At 46.9% G+C, this 22646-nt stretch overlaps 1 protein-coding gene across 14 annotated transcripts in view; it reads right to left on the reverse strand.

Annotated features, from left to right (window-relative positions):
- COL6A3 (collagen type VI alpha 3 chain) overlaps nt 1–20396 on the reverse strand; it is a 105374-nt gene extending 84978 nt beyond the window's left edge. For all 14 annotated transcript variants that reach the window (XM_081015050.1, XM_081015051.1, XM_081015049.1 and 11 more), the window contains exon 1: nt 20233–20396. The gene's annotated coding sequence lies outside the window, so the exon portion shown is untranslated. The remainder of the gene's footprint in view (nt 1–20232) is intronic.
- Between the last annotated feature and the right edge of the window lie 2250 nt (nt 20397–22646).

Below are 22646 nucleotides of genomic sequence, written 5' to 3' on the forward strand. Positions count from 1 at the left end.
AAAAACAAACCAGTTGGAAATAAAAGAGTTCCAGATCACTTAAAATTTTGAAACTGTGCACTATCTTGTCAGTGAGAGCTGCTGAAGAGTGGAATGGACTCCCTCAAAAGTTGGTGGAGGTTTTGGGGCAGAGATTGGATGGTCATCTGTCAGAAAACCTTTAGTTCTGGTTCCTGTTTTGCAGAGGTTGGACTAGGGTGCCCCTGGGGCTCCTTCCAATTCTTTGGTCTGAGAAGTTAAATCACACAGTCCAACACATGCACAGCTAAGGTTAACAACCACAGATCGCATCAATAACTTCTTGCAGGATGTATCTGGTTTGATGGAAATGAGGAAGAAACCTCCAGAATCATAAGGCCTCAAAATCATTAGAACAGCTATATAGGAAGAAATCAGTCAGGCACTCTGCATGTGCCCACTGTATATCCGATAAAAAATAGGTTGCCATCCAGAAAACAAAGTAGGTTAGCATAGATCCAGAATGGCTCCTTGGCGTGTGAGCGACCAACTTGAACCCAGATGCATCTCTTCCCCTCTTGGAACTCCAGGGCCAGCACAACCTCTCCTTTGTGATCATTTCCCTTATGTGGTGCCACCACTCACTACAGTTGGAGTCCAGCTTAGTGATGTTCTTCCATCAGGAGTCCCCAGATCAGTGTTTCCTCAAACTTGGGTCTCCAGTTATTGTTGGACTACAACTCCCAACATCCCTAGCTAGCAGGACCAGTGGTCAGGGATTGTGGGAGTTGTGGTCCAACAACTGCTGGAGACCCAAGTTTGAGAAAGCCTTCCCCAGATGTTGCTGGATTACCACCCCCACAAATGCAGATCATGTCCATGGGACAACATCCAACGTCAAGCTGCCCTCTTTGTGCCATGCCATCACCCAGCTGCCTACAATTCTGAATGTGCCTGGAGTCCTACTTGTAACTGGAAAACTTGTATTACATACACAGATAGAATCTCTTCAGACAACTGCAAGTGCAGAGGGGCAGGAATCCCAGAAGTGCATCATGCACCCCATCCCCCCAATTCTGTCCTCACATGTTCTTTGGCATGCCTGAACAGGCCTGCAGAGTGAGGAAAAAGTGGTGAAGAAGGGAGCTTCAGCGCAATCACTTGACATATACACCTTTCTTGACTTTCTACTTGCTTTCATAAGCACATAGACTGAGGGTTAAAGAATTTGGGTTGCAATCCAGGATACATTTACCTGTGAGTAAATCCCACTGGGCCAATTGGGGTAGGTACAATGGGCTGTCAGATTATTATTATTATTATTATTACTACTACTGCTGCTACTACATAGGATTCTATCCAAGGTTAGACCTACTCAAAGCAGGCCATCAACATTAATGGACATGACTAGGTTCATTGATTTCAATGGGTTTATTATGAGCAAAACTTAGTTGGATGCAACCCAAAGTCTGGAACAGGAACTGAGGTAGTTCGACTGCATAGGGAAACAGAAGTAACATATTCAGGAATAAAAACTCAAGGAGGAAAAGAAAATGAAATGCTTGAAGAAGTTTGTGTCCTCCAGATTGGTAAAAGGCTTCCTTTTGCCACCCGTTTCCTCTTTCAAGCAGAGTAGGAATTATCCCTGATCTTCTTGTGTTCAGAGGCGAATCTGCTTGGCCCGCAGGCTCTCTTTTCTGTAGGCATTCTTCCTCTTCCCTCCATAAACGCTTGAAAGTATTTGCAGGCTAAGCACTTCATCTGTTGGCTCTTTAATTATACAAATATGGCAATGAACGCAGTTTTCTCCTTTGAAGGAGAGTGCATATGCAGCTGTAACTCATGTAATGCCGTTCGTTCCCTCCGAAGAACAAAGTTTTGAGGGGGGTGGGGATGTTCTTCCTTGTGATCCAAGAACACAGCTGAAGAATATATTACACAAACATGCGCTGATGCACTGCCAACAAACTCAGATGTGAAAAGTGATGGATGTGGCATTTCACAGGGAGGGAATGCTGCCATTCAGGTCACAGTCCATATGGTGGGGGCTACTCCAAAGCAAAAGGCCATAAGGACAGGAATTGCTGGGCAAGAGCCAGCCCAGGCCTCCTCCCAGTTGCTCTCCACTGTGCATACATCACTGCAGCTGCACACTCTGCAAGCTGTGGGTGGGAAGGTTCGGCTGGAGCAGAAGTCATGGCGAGATCCGAAGAGAAGGGAGATCCAGACGGGACCCAGACCAGCTCTTCTCTCACATTTCAGCCCAGTTTAGTTTTGCTGCTCATTGTCTGGGTCTAGGTACTGTATGCACTTAAAAAGTACATTCTTTTCCTCAAAGAACTGGCACTGTAGTTATAACTCCAGCAACTCTTAGCAAACTACAGTGCCCAGAATTCTTTGAGGGAGGAAATGTCATGAGCCCCTTGGAGGTGACATGGAGGCGCTGGTCAGATCTCTAGGAGGAATGCGAAGACCTCAGAGATGGGGGAGGCAGAAATGGCACCCCAATAAGTCTCCGATCCTGGTGTTGTAAACAAAATCTGCCCGTATAGAGTCCTTAAGTGGGTTCCCTATCGGTAGGAGAAAATAACAGAGGCCAACCAGAGAATATTGAGAAGCAAAGCAGCCAGTAAGCTTGATCTTTATTAAACTGTTGCGACAGAGTCCTCACTCATCACATGCAGGAGGGAGGAGCAACCCAGAACAATGGCGTACAAGCCCTTATACAGACTCTTTGAAATTGCTATCCTGTAAGCTTAAGGCCACCCCCAATACATCATACATACATCGCTGACAGCAGGAAACCTGTTGATGGGTTTACCTGGAGACCCTGGTTATTCTTTTGTGATGATAAATACTTAACTCCTGAGTCCAGGTCACAGGCTCACCCTAAAAGGTACCGGTAAAGGGACCCCTGACCATTAGGTCCAGTCGTGACCGACTCTGGGGTTGCGGCGCTCATCTCGCTTTATTGGCCGAGGGAGCCGGCGTACAGCTTCCGGGTCATGTGGCCAGCATGACTAAGCCGCTTCTGATGAACCAGAGCAGCGCACAGAAATGCCATTTACCTTCCCGCCAGAGCGGTACCTATTTATCTACTTGCACTTTGACGTGCTTTCAAACTGCTAGGTTGGCAGGAGCAGGGACCGAGCTCACCCCGTCGCGGGTATTCAAACCACTGACCTTCTGATCGGCAAGTCCTAGGCTCTGTGGTTTAACCCACAGTGCCACCCATGTCCCTATTCATATCCAAATGTACCCTTAAGGCAGGATTTGTGAGCATAGACAATGGGGAGGTTTTACCATTTCCTTCCTCCTTGCAGATAGACATTTGAGGTCAATTTGGGAGAGTCAAAATGGTTTCAGGACTATTTTCCTGTACTATTTCAGAAACATGGCTTACATACTTATGCATGTGTTTGCCTTGTAAATTTATGAACGTTTAATTTATATATTTGAGACCTTAAATTCTTATAACACTGGGGAGGGGTCCAGGGACCTGGTGGGGGTGTGGCAATCAGGATTCAGGGGAGGGACCAAGCAGGTTGTCAGAGGGATGTCCCACTCTTCGACATCAGGCCTTCCTAGCCTGACACCTCCGCCTGGGAAGCCACCTCTGGGGCACTTTCTCCTTTCAGGGAGGCGTTGATCCCTTCTAGGAGGCAACTGAGAATTAATCTGATGCTGAGCCAGCCTTGACTCTGACTCTGTCTCCATGGACACGGAAACGGCATCACCAGCAAAAACAAAGGCCACAGAGCCCACCCGCCCAAAGGAGCATTGCTTTGCTTGCACATTCTTGGGACTCCAGCTGCTTGCCACGCACATGGTTGTGCCCACCCGCTCTTTAAAAGGATAGTGCAGTGGGGGGCATTGTTTGTTGGGTCAGTTGCTTCATAATGTGTCTGAACCTCCTACGTACCTGCTGAGCCCGGCAACCTCTATTTTGCCTTATGTGCCGATATGATTTGAGCACTAAAGCCTTGGGCAGAATTTGAGCTGGGAATTGGAGTTATTAGTTCAGCGGACAGGGACAGGGCAGAAAGGGTGATTTGTGGTGACTTTAAAGGGGTTGGCTGCACTAGGAGCATTCATGTCAACAAAAGAGGTTTAAGACACTCTCAAGGCAAACCTAAAAAATGCAGTATAAGCACAGATAATTGGGACACACTGGCCTGCAAGTGCTCCGATTGCAGAATAGCCTTTACCAAAAGTGTCATGGACTTTGAAGAAGCACAAACTCAGGATGAAAGGGAGAAACAAGCTAAAAGGAAGGCATATTTGGCAAAACCTCACTGTGATCAACTCCTGCCTGGAAACCTATGCCCCACTGTGGAAGGATGTGCAGATCCAGAATTGGCCTCCACAGTCACTTGCAGACACACTGCAAGTGTGGAAGACAATCTTACTCGGCTATGAGTCATCACTGAAGAAGAAGAAGAAGAAGAAGAAGAAGAAGAAGAAGAAGAAGAAGAGTGTTCATTGTACTTGTCACTTTATATTATTAACTAAGTGGCTTTTGAACACCTCAGGTTTGCTGCCATCTCATAGAACCATAGAATTGTAGAGTTGGAAGGGACCCTAAGGGTAATCTCATCCAACCTCCTGCATTGCAGGAATCTCAGCTATGACAGATGGCCATCCAACTTATCCTATAAGTGAGCAATCCAGTCTCTATAACAATCAGTTAAACTAGTAGGGATGGAACAGTTTGGCTATTATTTTATGGCCTTGACCTCTTTTGTAATTTCTCTAACAACAGTTCAGATAATGGTTCTCTAACAACAGTTCTCGAAGCTACCAGCATGAGTTTGACCAAACTGCGGGAGGCAGTAGAAGACAGGAATGCCTGGCGTGCTCTGGTCCATGGGGTCACGAAGAGTCGGACACGACTAAACAACTAAACAACAACAACAACAGTTCAGATGCTGGTTCAGATAATCCTACTCCAGCATCTTCCTTCCTACTTGTATAGTGAACCAGCTGCTTCACAAGTAGGAGAAAGGGAAACAGATTGGTCCTGCTATTGCTTCAAAGCAGCCCAAATGCTTCAGCCTTTCTTCTTAGGGAAAGTTCTCCAACCACGCAATTATTTCGGTTTCCCTTTTCTGCAATTTTTACAACACCTTTTTGGAATGGGATGACCAGAATTTCACACAATATTCTAAACGTGGTTGACACCATATTGTATGATGCAAAACAATGTTTGAAAGTTTTAGTTCAGTCCCCTTCCTAATGACCCCAGCATGATCTATTGATCTATCCTCCAAGAGCAAATATCATGCTAGCTTGGACACTTGGGTTAGTTAAGTGACAAAGGTGACAGTTTCCTGCGGAAGGGAAAATGCCACTCAATGCAATCCATTGCCTTTTTGAGCCATGTCTGTTTCTCCCAGAGTAGCTCCTCCAAGTTAATAAAGTATTAAGAATCCTGCTGGATCATACCAAAAGATCTTTGAATTGAGAGACCGATCTCCAATGTAGCTAGCCACATGCCTCCATTAAGCCTATAAGAAGGGCATGAAAGCGGTCACACTCCCCTGTGGCTTATCCCCCATATCTGATATTATTATTCTTCTTTCTTTTTTGGCAATCACTCGTAGCCAAGTAAGATTGTCTTCCATAAACACGGTTTTAACAATGAGTCCGTAAGTGACTGTGGAGGCCAATTCTGGATCCACACATCCTTCCACAGTGGGGACATTGGTTTCTGGGCAGGAGTTGATCACGGTGTGGATTTGCCAAGCATGCCTTCCTCTTAGCACGTTTCTCCCTTGCATCCTGAGTTTGAGTGTCTTCAAAGCCCAGAACACCTTTGGTAAAGGCTGTTCTCCAATTGGAGCGCTCGCAGGCAAGTGTTTTCCAATTGTTGGTGTTTATAAACGTTTAAAAACCTGTTGGTTTTTGGTGACTTTTATTCAAAGGGTTGAGAGCCGCTCATTAATGCCGATATGGATTTCTGACAGGAGCTTCACAAGTTTTTGATAGCAAAGCCTACCCCATGTATTCAATGTTCTTGTTCAGATAGACCTTTCCAGAAGAATGTGTAGCCTCCTTTTTCTTCCTTCAGTTGCCCCTCACCTGCTCCTGAAGCACTGCAATATTGATGTTAAAACGTCACAACTCTCTTGCAATGATGGCAGTTCTGCGTTCAGGACCCTCGTTATCTGTGTTATCCGACAAAGGCATTATATTCCATGTTCCAAAGTTCAATTGTCTTTTACAACTGCTAGGTGGTGACGCCACTGGGCGCGGTTATCTAGTCAGTGGAAAAGGGAGGCAGACTATGTTTAGGGCATCTTTTCTAGCCCCTCCCCCTTTTCAGGGTGAGCAGAGTGGATCCTAAAAAGGGCTGCTCAGTCTTGGATACAGCTGTTGAGCTGCTCAGCTGCCTTGTTCCTTGAGTCAGAGTGACTGAATCTGTATCCACTGCCCATGTGCCGGTTCATGACTAGGGGCTTCCAGATTTCACGATCCTGCCCCCGTTACCATTTGCCGATCACCATGGGACTTCTTTGAGTTTGGGTTTGGGATGGGTTTTTGGAAGACGCCTGTGCGTGAATTTGTTTTATGTGTGTAGATCAGTGCACGCTGACCAACGCAGTCTTCGCAGTAAGGCTCTGTTCCAACGGCATGAGTAGTCACGACGACCGGTAGATTTTTATCTGCTGCAGCCTTCATCTGCCTTCACAGCCATTGTAACATACCTCTTGTTATCATCTGCCTGCTCTGCCATTGAGGACTTCTTGGATCATTCTTTGTCTAGCTCCTTGCCTTTGACCTTACCACCTTGGGTGACCCTGGTGGGAGTATGAGATTCCCGATGGCTTCACTCACAAGGGTTATAGGAACATGCAAGCCCACTCACCACGACAAGGTGATGATCCAGCAAGTGAGATCTGATATTCATGGGTATACTGACTAGAGCAAGAGATCATCATAAAGCAAGAACAAGAGATCATACTTTCGAAATTGCTCATTGTTTCTTTGTCCCAGGACACCTTACTGCAACCTTTGACCTTTTTACACCAGGCACAAACTCATTAGGCTTTCAAAAAGCCAGAGGCTTACCTAGGGTCCCTTGCGCCCTTGGCAAGGGGCTGTTTCAGTGCACACACACACACCCCTTTTAAAAATCACTTTACCACAATAGCAACATTAGAGATTACTACATTTTGTGCGGCCCAAGTACTTTGCAGCATCCAGAGGGAGGGTGAGGAGAGGGGAAGGGCGGGGGGAAATTCCCACCTTTGTGCCATGGTTCAAGAATGATAGGAAATTTCTTCTACATTTGATCTTGCTGCAACAGCAGTGGCACATCACCAGACGCCTATACATCATACACTCCACAGTCTGACAGGTGGTTTTTGCACACACACACACCCCCACACACACCCTGGGCCTGCACCCCCCCCTGGGGGCCGATTTCACCAACCTGACATGTGGAACCTGCGATGCAGACAGTGGTTAGCTAAGGACAAAGAACACTGTGGTTGGGTTAGGTCAAGGTAGGTCTAGCAATAGCCTGTCAGATGGTATCAGGAAAACTACAGGACATGGCATGAAGCAGTCCCTTTCCACTGTAGGCTTCCAGCTGCTGGTATTCAAAAGTACACTTCACCTGAATATATGGAGGTTGTACCATTTAACTTTGATTCCTCATAGTCACCACTAGCCTTATCCTACAGAAATTTGTCTCATCCCATTTAAGACCCTTCTTAGACAGCGTTCATCACCACATTCTGTGGCAGGAAATTCCACTAAGGGGGCATTCTCAGTGGTGGCATCCTGACTTTGGAATGCTCTCATTTTCCAGAGGTGACTAGCACCGACACCAAGGGAGTTTCAACACCATGTGAGAACATGGTTATTTGCCCAAGCATTTGTCCCTCCCTTGGCTGACGCATACTGATTGGTCTTATATTAAATGGGATATTGTTTTATTGTATTTTAATGTTGTTCTTCACTATGGGATGGTAAGAAAGACTGAATTACAAAATATTTTATTTTTGTTCTTTTGATAAATGGTCAGCATCATATGGGTAATTCTTGGATGTGACTAGAGAAAGAAACAGGAGATACGTTACAACACAAGCTTCTGGTCAAAAATGTTCTGCCATATGAGGAGGAGGAGAAGGATGCTAGAGAGGGGGAGCCCAGCCTGTTTTGTCCCCTGAGGCGATATGGGAATGTGCCACTCCCTGGGCACATTTTCTGGATTGAATTAAAAAAACAACAGGCATGCAAGCTCACGCCCAGCCCAAGCTCAGTTCCCAGGTCAGACCTGATCTGGGGGTGGAGTGGAGGAGAGTCAGTGGTCGAGAACTGCCACCTCTTTCCTCAGCTGGGTTGTGCCACGCACAGATCTGCCACACTGGAGAGAGGCTGCGGCGCATGAGGAAGCTGTCACTTCCTTGTGCCTGGCCCAGCAGCTCTGGCGGAGAGAGAAGAATGGGTGGCAATGCTGTTGCGTGGCGATTCCCGCCCTCTCCCACAGATGGAGTAAATAAAGACACCGGACACCAGAATTTAGGTTAATGGGCAAAAATGGCCACAACTTTATTGATTACAGGTAAGAGCGGTATTGGCTTTAGGCATTGGCCCTAACAGACTATCCGGTCTAACCGGGAAGGGTTAAGCACCAACAGGGGGAGCCCCCGAGATGCACATCCCTAGGCGCTCCCCAAGGGGTTACCGCTCGGGAGCGCGCTTTAGGCCCTAGCCTCCGTAGGTTTCGGATGAGGCGACGCCCCCCGGAGTCCTTTAACGAACTACCCTTCAAGATTTGGGGGAGGTGATGGCATTCCTCCCCCCCCCGACTTCATTTGCATAACAATACCCCTGCCAATGCCTAACCGCCAAAACCAAGGAGTTGTGACGTTTTGCTATGAGGTAGGCAAAAAAAACAAGTGGCTTCAAAATACAGCCAATTAGCCAAATGGAAAAACTCCTACCAGGCCCCTTGCGGCGACCAGCTGAAGCCCATAGCAAAGTCCGAATGCAAACCTAGAGGGCGGGTGGGTGGGAAACCGCAGCTGCTGTAGGAAAGAAAAGGGGCGAGCCAGGGCTGCCCCGACCTTAAGAGCACCTAGTAAGCCCGCCCCCTGAGGGTGATGAATATTAATGAGACTGGGGAATCCCTGAGTCCCATGGGGCTGGCGCCAGCCCCGCGAGATTGTAGAAGGGGCGTGAGCCCGCAACCCCCCCCCTTTAGGTCGGGAGTGGCTCTGCCACTCTCCTGGAATGTGGCACGAGAATGCACCATCTGCATCACTTTGCGAGGTCAGCCGCAGTGGGCCGGGCTTCCATGTGCTCTGCCACTGGTGGCAGATGAGACGCTGCCTCTTGCACTTCTGCTGCCTGATGCAGGTGCTGCCCTCCTGCTGCTGCTGCTGGAGCCATAACTTGTCCCCCAGTCTGGATCCCTTGGTGTTAAGTTGTGGGTGAACACATCAGACGACACAGCGATTCTTCAAACAGCTCTTGTTTATTCACAGGCCAGAACAGAACTGAACTGAAGGGTTCAGCCAGCCTGCTTATATAGAGCTCCACTAGAACGCAACAGTAACCACTTTCTGTAACTATCCAATCACTGAACGTCACTTTCAATCCCTTATTTGCATATGTGGACCTGAGTGAAAAGTATCCCCCTGCTGGCCCAGGGTGAGAACTTCAGTACATAACACCTTGCTTCCCCGAAACCTTGAAACAAGTGGGAACTTAAAAGCCTGAAGCCTCTTAAAGGCAAGGAGATTTTCTAGGCAAGTGCCACACATTTGTTCACAAAATTACTTGGGGCCTTTACTTAACGATGGCAATAGCTTTCCTTCCCATTCATCACGAAGAGTAGTTTATTCAGTGCTATGAGTAGGTTTCTGGAGGAGCTTCTGGTCTGAGAAGGGATATTAATCTCAGGCTATAATGCAAATGTTTACTCACCCACGGCACACATTAGAAACTGTTCCTGATGCTACAGTGTTTGTGCAACTAATATTTAACATGCTGAAACACAAAAGCTTGATTCTGAGTGGGGACTCAGAATTTAGAACATGGGTAGGCAAACTAAGGCCCAGGGGCCGGATTCGGCCCAATCACCTTCTATAAATCCGGCCCACAGATGGTCCGGGAATCAGCGTGTTTTTACATGAGTAGAATGTGTCCTTTTATTTAAAATGCATCTCTGGGTTATTTGTGGGGCATAGGAATTCGTTCATTTTTCTTCTTAAAAATATAATCCGGCTCCCCACATGGTCTGAGGGACAGTGGACCGGCCCCCTGCTGGAAAAGTTTGCTGACCCCTGATTTAGAAGAAGAATAATGTGGGTGGAAATTCTGCAGTTAAAACTATGAAGCAAAACCTTCCATGAGATTGCTGCCGGGGCTGTTTTATTTCCCCCCTGCCTCATAGATCTTTTTTAGGTCTGTGGCCTAGTTATCTCTGAGGTGGTTATCATGCGCCAGGGCTGTGAACATATCAGTTGACACTGGGAATGTGGGAGGTGCTCCTGCATAAATTTCATTTATTTTTATTTGAAGGCGAGCCTTCCACCTGCAGTGGTTACAGAGGTGGTTCTAGATTACGGTTGCCATATTTCAAAAAGTGAAAATCCAGACAGCTTTTTTATAGTTTTGCCTAAATTTGTTGAGCTATTTCTGAGGAAAATCAGCAGAAATGACAATGCTGCCATGGGCTGCCATAGGGCTGGATTTTCCCAGACATTTCTCCGATTTCCGCCTGGACACTGCTTGCAGCTGCAGTATTCCGGATATGTCCGGGAAATTACGGATCTAGATAGGCTGATATAATAAAGGGGCGGGGAGCCAAAATTTAATGTTTTCAAATCCATACAGTAGTTTGTGTGCAAGATTCATTAGTCTTCCAATTTAGACGGTTAAATCATTGGCCAGCAATCTCCTCAGCCTGAAGTAACTGATTTCCTGGATGTTTGCCCACTGAGATCTGGATCATCTACAGTTGCTCATTAATACTGATTAAATTATGCACAAGGCCATCAAGGGATCAGACCCCTCAGTCCACATAACAGCTTCTTGAATGCATCAAGATGACAGATGTTTCTCAGATAGTAGTAGATCAGTTTCAGTTAAAAAAAAAGTGTGCATCGGTTTCCCTGACAAAATTATGTAGCCTGGTGTGTGTGTGTGTGTGTGTGTGTGCGCGCGCGCGGATCCATTGTTTCTTTTTTGCATAAAACACTTACTTTGAATTGAGGCACAGACTTCTTGGCAAGTGCCTAAGGATACTCATGCACAGAAGAGTAAGGCAAAATAAATAATTTGCTGTTATCCCAGGGTATTACACCTAGACTTTCCTATAGCTTTTACAGCGCCATACACAGCATGATTGCGATTGGATATGGAATTACTGCGAACCTCAAATTTCACACTTTTTCTTTAAAACTGTGAGTTTCTAGGCACCACACTCTTTTAGATTACAGTGGAACACAAACCAGAAAAAGATCCATTAAAAACCTATGTCAACCTGTCCAAACATGATTCATTTAGGGTTGTGCAGACACCGCCCTAATCCAGATTTCCACAGGTCTGCTGCAAGAGGAACTATGCAGGAACAAAATCCACCATCAGTAGCTGCCTGATCCCCGAGAACAGCTGTGCGAGGGTCCAAGCTTGGGACCTGTCCAATATCAGATCACTGTGGTGAATGGGACCTAGTGAAGTACCACCGATCAATCATGGGCTACCCACAGGACGGATACAGCTAATGAAATCCCACTGTCCCCTCTGGTGCAAAAGATAGTAACAGGCTTGATGCAGGAAGTCCCCCCTGCTCAACTTCCCTGGCCTAGCAATCCAGTTTGATAGCTGTGTCTCATAACCCGGGGGGAAAGGGGAATAAAATGTTGCAACATTCAAATTGCTCTTTGCACATATAGCATACTTCATGCTGATTTTTTCTTTGCTCCAAAGAGATCACATGCTGCCTTAACCTTTGGATTTCTACCACAACTCAACCTCAGGCTCAGGTCATTATTCATTTGTATGTTCCCTTTTGCAGTCTTTGCATAGAGCCCAGGTCAGCCACTGGGGACATTCGTAGTAGATCTCCAGAGAGGGTGAGACTGAGGAAAGAGGTTTTATCCAAGTGGTCTCCATAGGCCTGCATCAAGGTGCATTTAGCGAGAACCCTCTGTTGTGAAAAACCAAAGCCCAGAGAACAAGGCTTTATCTGTTCAACAACAATAAGAAAAATAACTCATTTCTGCAGCCTCACACGTTCCTTTCCCATCTCAAGACACAAAGGCCAACACTTCCTGGCTCTCAAATGGCTTCTTGCAGTGCATTTCTCAGGGCTTCTGTGCCCATGCCAGGGGAACGTGCAAATAAAGCAGAGGAGGGAGGAAGAAGGTCAAAGAAATAAAAGTGGCACTGTCATAAAGAAGACTTTTATTTATTTGTTTGTAAATGGTATTTATAACTAGGCTTTGCCTGTTTTCTGCCTCTGATGCCTTCAACGTAAGCTAGTAAGGGGCGGGGGGGGGGATTATTTATGGGAAAAAGCAAGAAACTCCCTAAAAACTCAACAAGTCTTTGTATACAACCACATATTTTACCAACCACCCTCCCTCCACCCATGCCACTCAATATCTTAATGTGGAATACAGAACATTAGGATCTGGAAAAAATGATGGCACTCCAAGGCTGGGCTTCTGAATCAGAAGGGAAAAAACCAGGTAACAGAGCTCGTTCAGTCCAGGAGAAAGTTTGTTGGAATTGGCAGATGCAGAACTAGATTCCTGCACAATCACGGGGTCAGTTGCCCCCTTGTATAGGGGAAAGAACATTGATCTGTGGCCCAGTCACACTTCTGCAAAATCCCCCTTGAAAAGCATGGCAGTTACACCTACTGCAGTTTTGGGCTTTACCCTAGGAAAGCCTGTGAACGAGGTCAGACCCCTTCAGAAAAGTCATTTTCTTGAGAGCACAACTCTATAATGTATTCCTTTGCCCCTTTCTGCGGATCTTAGTGCTAAGTCAACTCAGATACTGCTTTCAGTGACGTACTAATTAAAGGATTTGATGTTCATTATTAAAATTTATTTCAGTGATCTCCATAAGCTTTGTGGCAACTCCTGTCTACAAAGATTGTGACGGTTCTCTTAGAATCAAAGAGTTGGAGAAGGCCTAGTCGCAACCTCCTGCTTCGACACACAGGAAAGCCTTCAAGTCTCTGCTGGAAGATGCCAGGGGAGGAAGAGACCACAGGGCCTCCCAGGAATTGGTTCATTTCTCCAATCTACTTTCTTACAACTTAAACCCCTTTAATCTATTCCTACCCTCTGAGGCAGCAGAGGACAAGTCTTTGGCCTCTTCTGTGTTACAGCCCTTCAGGACTCAGTGTTAGAAAATCAGATATATAAGCTTGGGGACCAGACAGCTTGAAAGTCGTATTTTTCAAGACAACACACACACACACACACACACACACACACACACACACACACACACCATGCCACCTCAGGCAGCCTTAGGCTTACCATGGAAAGGCAACTATGCCCAGCTGCCCTGACTGTGGAGATCACACCATATTGATTTCTCACATAAACACAGCCCAACACCAGGAAAAATGTATAAGGGACCATCCCTCTAGCCCCACTCCTTCCCTCACACACAGTAGCTGCGCGCATACTGACCACAGGCACATGTGCATCTCTCACTTGCTCACTCGCTCACTCCTGTATGTGCACTTCATTCACACGGACACTTCTTTCTCTCTCTCCCTCTAGCCCTCTCTCTTACAGACCACATAGTCACACGCAATCTTTCCTCACATACATAAGCAGCCCTCCCTCCCACGCATGCAGGCGGCAGCCACACATCTCCCCTTTTTCAGGCATGGGCATCCACAGGATGGCAAAGAGATGTTCATGTAAACACTGGAGCATGCTAACTGGTAAGTTTTGCCTCATAACTCAGATTCTAAAGATGCTAGCAACTTTCTTGAAGGAAGGAAGGAAGGAAGGAAGGAAGGAAGGGAAGGTAGGCTATGGGTGGGGTATAAATAATAATATTATTATTATTATTATTATTATTATTATTATATTATTATTATTCATCCTAGGGGCAACACAGAAAGACTTTGCAGGTGCCATGGTACCTGCAGTCACCAGGCTGGCAACACTGTAGAGCACCAGGTCCAAGGCAGAGGCCCGTGGCCCCATTCTTGAAACCTCCCTTGCAGTAGATCAGAATTTCCAACAAGCTGTGGGTCCATATGACAGTCCTATAATCTAGCCCACATTTAGTTGGTTCAATAACCAAAATATCATGGGGGATATATTACCCTTTCAAAACAAACTTGCAACAAATTTCAGAGCAGGAACTAGTTATGCAAAGGATATTATTAATTTGTTGTGTGGAAAAACAGAAGGGTTCCAGAACCAGACCTGATTTCATGCACAAGTTTTGCCACTAATAAATCCAACAAAAAAGCAGTATATCCGCTTCCCTTCAAACCCCAAAGCTTTAGAAATATATGGGACTCTATGGATCCAGAATGGATTGTAAGTGGCAACAAGGCCTTTGGGAACAAATATGTATGCCAACTAGCCTAGGTTTAATTGGTCCACCACAACAAGAAAAGCCTGTCCTCCTTTTTTTGTTCACTGTTCTGTATATTCCCCCCACTTTCTACTTGTGGCACCTTTGAGTCTGTGTTCTGCTGACCCCCCCGTCTAACCCCTGCCCACCAAGACACATGCCCAGCCCCACCCACTTATGCAAAAGAGTGCCCTGTTATCTTTTGCATGGTATATCAGGGCATCTTCAGGCCCTAGGAGTTTGGGGAAGAAGAAAGTATTGATCCCCACCCACAACACTGGAGGGCCCTTAAGGGCAGAGTGTGCAAGCATGCTTTGGTACTGCTTGGGGGGCCCAGTGTGGTGGGGGGGGCACCACTGTAATTGTTCACCTTTTCTCCTAAGAATGAATGGCAGTTGTGCGTTTATATGTGTTAACCTCTGGGACACCATTGGAATGGGGATTAAACAGACTCCTGCTAATCCCACAGAAATCAGCAGGAGCCACTGAGAACTGACTCATAGTCCCCCTCTGGGTTCTGTTGGTTGGCCACACTGCAGCAGGCTCCCCAACCTGCAGGCTCTGACATGGCTAGATTACAACGCCCATCTTCCCTGACCACTGGCCATGTTGGGAGTTAAGAGTCAAAAGCAGGCTTCCTCAACCTTGGCCCCCCAGATGTTTTTGGCTACAACTCCCATGATCCCTAGCTAGCAGGGCCAGTGGTGATGGGAATTGTAGTCTCAAAACATCTGGAGGGCTGAAGTTGAGGAAGCCTGGTCAAAAGCATCTGCAGCGCCTTTGAAGAGTATGGCAGAGGCTCCCCCTATATGCACACTGGAAGATTCTGTTGTTGTCCCCCACACCATGGGATGCAGTGTGAGTGTGAAAGAAAGGAGCCTATATGCATACACTTGTAGGTGTGCAGGTCCCTTTCATGCTAACATTAAGCATGTAGACATCAAATCAGTGTACAGTGGTACCTCTGGTTGCGAACGGGATCCATTCCAAAGGCCCGTTTGCAACATGAAAAGAGTACAACACGCCACGGCATGCCTGCACCTGCGCGGGTTGAGATTCGCTGCTTCTGCACATGTGCATGACAGCATCTTGCGCTTCTGCGCATGTGCGAGCGGCAAAACCCAGAAGTAACCCTTTCTGGTACTTCCAGGTCGCTGCGGGACGTAACCTGAAGGAACGTAACATGAGGTATGACTGCATGTGATGAGATGAATGGAGTGAATGAATGGAGGGTGAAAAAGTGACTAGCCCCAAAATGTTATAAGGGCAGAAGGGAATATCGAGAACAGGTAGGCAGGTAAAAGTTTTCCTCTGATGTGTTCTTCATTGTTCTTAAGCTACAGAGAAATCATTCCAAGAAAGTCTACTAAAGCAAAGCAAATAATAGGTGTGGCTGCTGTCACTTGTGGGATGAGGCGGAAAGGACATTGTTCGGGCCTCCACAAACCCACCCACCAACTCAACAGGATCAAGTGTCCCGGTCCACTGGTGAAGAGCCTCTTCAGCTCCCATGAGAGGTTCCCACTCCCCTCTCCATAGCTGGGGGGCCCGGGGGGGGGGGCCATGCCTCCATGTCCTGGCACATGCAGAGAATTCAGGAGATGGAAAGCTCAGTGGGGAACACAAATTCAAGCCAAGCCTAAATCTCCAAATTGCCAATTTACATATGTCAGCTTATTTAATTTTGAACAAATTTTAAACCATAGACAGCCTGGTATTTCGACACTATAGAGCCCACACTTGAAGAAATAAAAATCTGACCAGAAAGCAAACAAAAGGAAAAATAATAATGCTCAGAGTAGTTTTAAAGTAACTCAGAAACAAAAATGGTTGTTAAAACTTGGCCAGTAATCAATCCCAGCAGTAAGATTTTTAGAAATTTCCAGACGTGGGATAAGGACATCAGACCAAAAAATTGCAGCCCACAAACAAATAAGGTATGAATCAGCAAAGCCTGTGGGAAGGCGAGGAGAGGAAGGATTCCCTGGATCCTGTGCAAGGATGGCCAAGAGTTAGAGTAGTGCCTCTGGGGGAATCGCAGGGGTCTCTGCAGCTAAGCATATCGTGTAAGGGGCCTATGAATCACTGCAGGGGAAAGAACCACAAAGAAACTGACAGAGCTTCTCTCCCAATGCCAGTGAAACCGCTGGAACGCATGGGATCTGAGCCATTCCTGCCTTAGTCATTGAGCATTGAGCTGAAGGTATAGGCAGAAAGCAGGGTTTGGCCAGGGATATCTTTCTCACCCTGGGGTGAGGAAGCGAGTGCTACTCAGAGAAAACGGCATAGGCTTCTCAGAGATCCGTCATAACAGAAATCTCCCAGAGGAGGAGCCCAGGTTTAGTTTTCATGCCCTTGGCAGTTAGTTACACAATTATTGGTGACCTCCTTTCCACATGTTTCTGCAACGCTTTTGCAACATTTGTATATTAGCCTACAGTCAAACCTTGGTTGTCAAACGTAATCCGTTCCAGAAGCCCGTTCGGCTTCCAAAATGTTCGACAACCAAGGCGTGGCTTCCGATTGGTTGCAAAAGCTTCCTGCACTCAGCTTCTGAAAAACGTTCGAAAACCGGAGCATTTACTTCCAGGTTTTCGGGAGCCGAAACATTCCAAAACGGAGCCATCCGGGAACCAAAGTTTGACTGTATTACCACTGCTCTTCTTTTCTGGAACACACTGAGCTACTAAATATATATATATGGGTCGGATTCCATGCTTCCTTCATAGCAGCCTCTATAAAACCAGTCACAGTTACATAAAGTAAACTGCTATCCATTCATATAAGAGAAATAAAGGCTATTTTCTGCAGCTACTTTGGGCTGCGTTTGTTCTTTATTTTCAACTGAAAAAAGCTGCAAATATGGCAGAAGTGGATGCTCACAGTGGTGATGTTGCATTCATCACACCGGGGGGGGGGGGGAGGGGGCAGTAGCTTCTAACTGACAGGTCAGTTGGTCTACAGGGCCATGATAGTGTTGGCTTTGAATTATCTACAATTCATGGAAGCAGTGGGGTGGAGTGCAACATGAGCTCCCCACAAGCAGAGTTCTTTGTGATTCCCTAGCTTCCTAATTAGGACAGTACTCTGTCACTTTTAAACTTCAGCAATACCCGAAGACACATTTTCCTCCTGCAGTATCATTATTTCCTCTGCTATAAATGTGACATTGGCAACTGGGATCCCAGGGGTGACATCACTATTATGTAAATATCGAAAGCAAAAATAAGCAAGCAAACTAATTTGTTGAAAGTTCCATTTTGCACACTGTATGCTGTGCTCATTTACTTTGCAACCAAGGAATAGTTCCAAGAGAGGCACTAGGAATAAACGAACATCCCTCATGGTGCATTTGGAGCTATGATCACACTCAGCATTTATAGAGCGCTTCCAATGTCCAAATGTCATACAACCGTCATGTTAAGGCAGTGCCATATTACTCTTCCCATAATATATACTTCTGTTTGTGGAGCAGAGACTGACAGAGAGAAATGAAAGCTTTCATAAGGTCACCTTGTGAGTTTGTGACTGAAGTGTGACTACAACATGTGGGATAAATTTGCATATCAAGAAATTGCTAACATTTTAAAGCAAGAGATCCAGATTCTGTACCTCAGCTCACTTGTTCCGTTTGAACACAAGAGCAACGTTTTAGGGTGGGAGTCGTGTAACGAGCTCTGGGAGCGGAAGCCTTGCACAAGAGCTTCCGCTTGTAGGATGGGGCGTTCCCTCCTCTCCCTCCACCCGCATGTCCTCCAAACCTCCAGAAAAGCGCACAGGGAGAAGGGGGGTTGTTCCATCTTACAAGCTGTAGCGCTTGCACAGACAGAACATTAGTAACAGCATGAGGTGGAATGTCGCCCTTAGTTTTGTTATTTGCCAAGGCCTTGTATTTGGCACCAAATCTGGCAGAGTTTTGACATGCTGAAGTTTGCACCACCATTAAATTTTGATACCTTCATTTTGAAAAGGGTTGCAAAATACACATTAAGCTGGAAATCCTGCATTCATACACTTACAGATTTACTGTGCAATCTCCAGCCTCACTGTTTAAAGAGGAATCTACCCTCATGCTACTGTACATGTATAAGATTGCAACCTTAAAGGGGAATAATTTTGTAAAGTGGGCACAGACCATAGCCTTGAATTTCACATTTTCAATTCATTTTAGTTCCATTGCAAACATTCCCAGAGAAGTACTTAGCTCAATTACGATTTCCAGCTTGAAGGAACCTTTAAGAGGAACAAAAGGTCAGCAGATTATTATCCCACCAACATGATTAGGTGTTGATGGGTAGATTTCTTCTTAATACTTGCAGAGCTACATGGTCCCAGAGCTCAGTTTGTAAGGAAAGAAGAGGAGTTGTATTTAGTCTTTGCACAGTTAACAGAGAAGACCTGTGATCATAGCTGGAAGAGACCCCAAGGGACATCTAGCTCCTTCTTTTTAGCAGCCAAAGGGTGTGCCCTGTCCCACGATGAGACTTCCAAGTCCATTATGGAATATGAGGATTATGCTGAACCCATGTCCATGTGAGATCAGTGCCATGGAGGGATGGTTCATTAGGGCTGAAGGCTGAGATAAAGGCAATTCCCCTAAAGTGCCAATCCTTTAGAGATCCCTCCTGCGCCCCAGAACACTTCACAGAGACCCAAACAGTTCCCTGGTGCATTTTACTTAACTCTACTTTTCCCTCTTCTTGTTGCTTCAGGCAGCCAGACAAGACACCATTTCTGCTCTGTATACACTGTTTGTGCCTTCTCTGGCATCGCACAGTCAAGGGTGAAGGGATGCCCAGGCTCTGCCCTCTTTGGGCATCCAGGACTCCTTTGCATCCATGTGGAGGCCAGCCCTAATAAATGCTTCCTAAAGGGCTCTGTCCTTCTGCCCACAAACCTTGGCCGCATCCTTGCTCTGTGAGATAGACCTTTTGGGTACTAAACCTGGCAAAGCCGCCTCTTAGGGAATCCTCTCCTGACTCAGGCAGAACCCGGCAGCTGCATCAAACAGCAGTCACTTGTCTGTCCGTGTATTTTGATTTGAATCGGCTTTTCCTGAGCAAATACCAACATTCCTCCCTCCCCCCCAGCACCTTCTCTCCTTCTGCAATCCAAATAAAGTTAGCCTGATTCGAGAGCCAGTGTGGAGCAGCGGTTCGAGGGTCAGAGCCGGTTCGAATCCTCCACTTGGCTGGGAAGTTTGCTGTGGATGACCCCGGGCCTCTCAGCCTAAGCTACCTCGCAGGGTTGTTGTTCAATGGGGCGGGGGTGACATTCATGTAAGCCACCTGGAGCTCCATGGAATAAAAGCTGGGGTATAAGTACCATCAATAAGAAAATAAGTAAGCAAACCAACTAACTCACCAACCAACCTACGCAGGTCTTACACCTAGACAAAGCAGGCAGCAAACGCAGGGAGAGTCAGACTGGACAACGGAAAGCAAAATCACCCGCGAGACGCAGCTTCCCCGAGCAAATCTGATCCTCAAACTGGGAGCTGCGTCGGAAGGGAGAAGGCGCCCGACCTGGAGGGCTGACTGGGCAGCCCGCTTCTCCTGCAGACCCCGGAGCTGCCTCGCTCGCCCCCCGCAACTCGCCTCCCGCGCTGCCCCTCCGGCCGACCCCACCCGAGCCGGCGCTCCGGCTCCTTCGCAAGCCCCGTCCGCCCGCCCCGCGCAGCCCGACCAGGGCGCTTACCCCGAGGAAGCTGGACGCGGGACTGGCAGGAGCGGAGCGGCCGCCTTGCGCGCCGGACTCAGCTCTCCCTCTGGCCGCCTCTTCCCTGCGCCGCGCGCCTCTCTCGCGCCTCTCGCGCTCTCGCTCGTCTCGGCGGCGCAGCGCGAGGGCGGCGCTCGGAAAATCCTGCGGGCGGCTCTCGGCGGCGGAGGGGGGGGGCGGGAGACGCGGCGGGGACGGCGCCGCCTCCAGCGATGCCAAAGGGGCGAGCAGCGGGCGGGGGGCCGGCCCAGGTCCCGGCTGCCCAGAAGCGCCTCGGTCCGCGCCGCCCCGCGCACCCGGCGCCAAGCAGCGCCCAGAATCCGCGGGAAACGCCGCTCCCCCCGCACGTGTTTCCCCTGTCAAACTTTGGTTTCGGCGCCAACTTCCTTCTGAATTCGAGACTCGGGAAAAGGAGAACGTGAGAATGCGCCTGAGTGAGAAGAAGCCCTGAACTCGAAGTTACCTTGGTTTTCTGTCAACGTTGCTGGCGAGATCTCTCTGCCTGCGCGCCCACAGCCATCCGTGCGCGGTGCAAAGCAGACGGAGAGCAAGGCAGCTCCGGAAAGAGGGCCGTCCTGGGCTGGAGCAAACGGGCCCTTGCTGCTGCTTCGGATTGACCTTGCTTCGAGAGCCGCCCGTCATTCAGTCAGCCCGCAACCGGCCCGCATTTCACTTGCGCGCGTTCGGCTTCACACGCGCGCCTAAAAGTTTATACAATGAAAAGGGGGCAGGAAAGGGTCGGGCGTCGGGGAGAAATGACCTGGGCAGTCCCACCCCCCTCTGAGCCCTACGGGTTTTGAATAAACACGGTTTGGGCTTTTGGCGAGATCCCCAGGCCTACCGTAATAGACAAAATTAACATTGGAGGTGTCTTAATACATACGCCCTTTTGCAACAAAGTTCTGCAACTTTCACTTAGCTTGAGTTATTAAAGTGGCAAAAAGGGTGTTGCTGCTGCTGTCCTGCTTTTGCTGTACTGAGATTAATATATTGCAGAATATGAATGTATGCACGTCTTAATTTGTCCCAGATGTTATAGGTGGCCAATGAGTTTTAAATAGTGTTCCCCCGCCCCCAGGTATTTAACTTTGAAGCAGCTGAATCATAAAACTTTTAAATGGACTCGAATTAATTGAACTATTGTTTAAAAAAGGAAACCTTATTTTCAGAAATGAAACCTTTGTGCACTCCGTTCCCATGGAGAGGCTGTCCTTGAGATATTGGGGTCCTGATCTGCATAAGGCCCAAACCAGCAGTTTGAAGAGGGCCCAGAAACTGATGGGTAGCCAGTGCAGCCAGGCCAGCATTGGTGGGATGTGCTTAGACCATTCTGTCCAAGTCAGCCACCTGGACACCACATTCTGCTCCAGCTGCAGTTTCTACACCACCTTCAAAGACAGCCACATATATAACATTTTGCAGTAATGTAACCTAGGGGCTACCAGAGCGGAGACGACAGATGTTTTTTTTTTTTTTTAAATGATATTTATTAAAGTTTCAAAAGAAAGATACATAAATAAAAAAAAGAAAAATAGAAAAAAGAAAGATACAAAATACAAAAAAAGAACAATTAAAAACAATTCCATCTTTTCATCACTTCACTTTCATTTACTTGTTTCCCGGACCTCCTCATACCTCCCTTTTTTGTATTCCAGTTCAGTTTATTAGTTCGGCAATTCCTTTCCCTCCTTTTTAATCCTGATCTTTAATCTCCAATTTTTCCATATTCTTTTATACCATTACAGCTAGAAACCACTTAACTTCAATCCAACATCATTCTAACATTCATTAATTTTGCAATATTTCTGTAAATAGTCTTTAAATTTCTTCCAATCTTCTTCCACCGACTCTGCTCCCTGGTCTCGGATTCTACCAGTCATTTCCGCCAATTCCATATAGTCCATCAATTTCATCTGCCATTCCTCCAGTGTGGGTAAGTCTTGTGTCTTCCAATGCTTTGCAGTAAGTATTCTTGCTGCTGTTGTAGCATACATAAAGAAAGTTCTGTCCTTCTTTAACACCGATTGGCCGACTATGCCCAGGAGGAAGGCCTCTGGTTTCTTTAAGAAGGTATATTTAAATACCTTTTTTAATTCATTATATATCATCTCCCAGAAAACCTTAATCCTTGGGCACGTCCACCAAAGGTGAAAGAATGTACCTTCAGTTTCTTTACATTTCCAACATTTATTATCGGGCAAATGGTAGATTTTTGCAAGCTTGACTGGGGTTATGTACCACCTGTATATCATTTTCATAATATTCTCTCTTAAGGCATTGCATGCCGTAAACTTCATACCTGTGGTCCACAACTGTTCCCAGTCCGCCATCATTATGTTATGTCCAACGTCTTGTGCCCATTTAATCATAGCAGATTTCACCGTTTCATCCTG

The sequence above is a fragment of the Podarcis pityusensis genome (assembly GCF_964106645.2).
Source record: "Podarcis pityusensis genome assembly, chromosome: 1".
Taxonomy (NCBI): Eukaryota; Metazoa; Chordata; class Lepidosauria; order Squamata; family Lacertidae; genus Podarcis; species Podarcis pityusensis.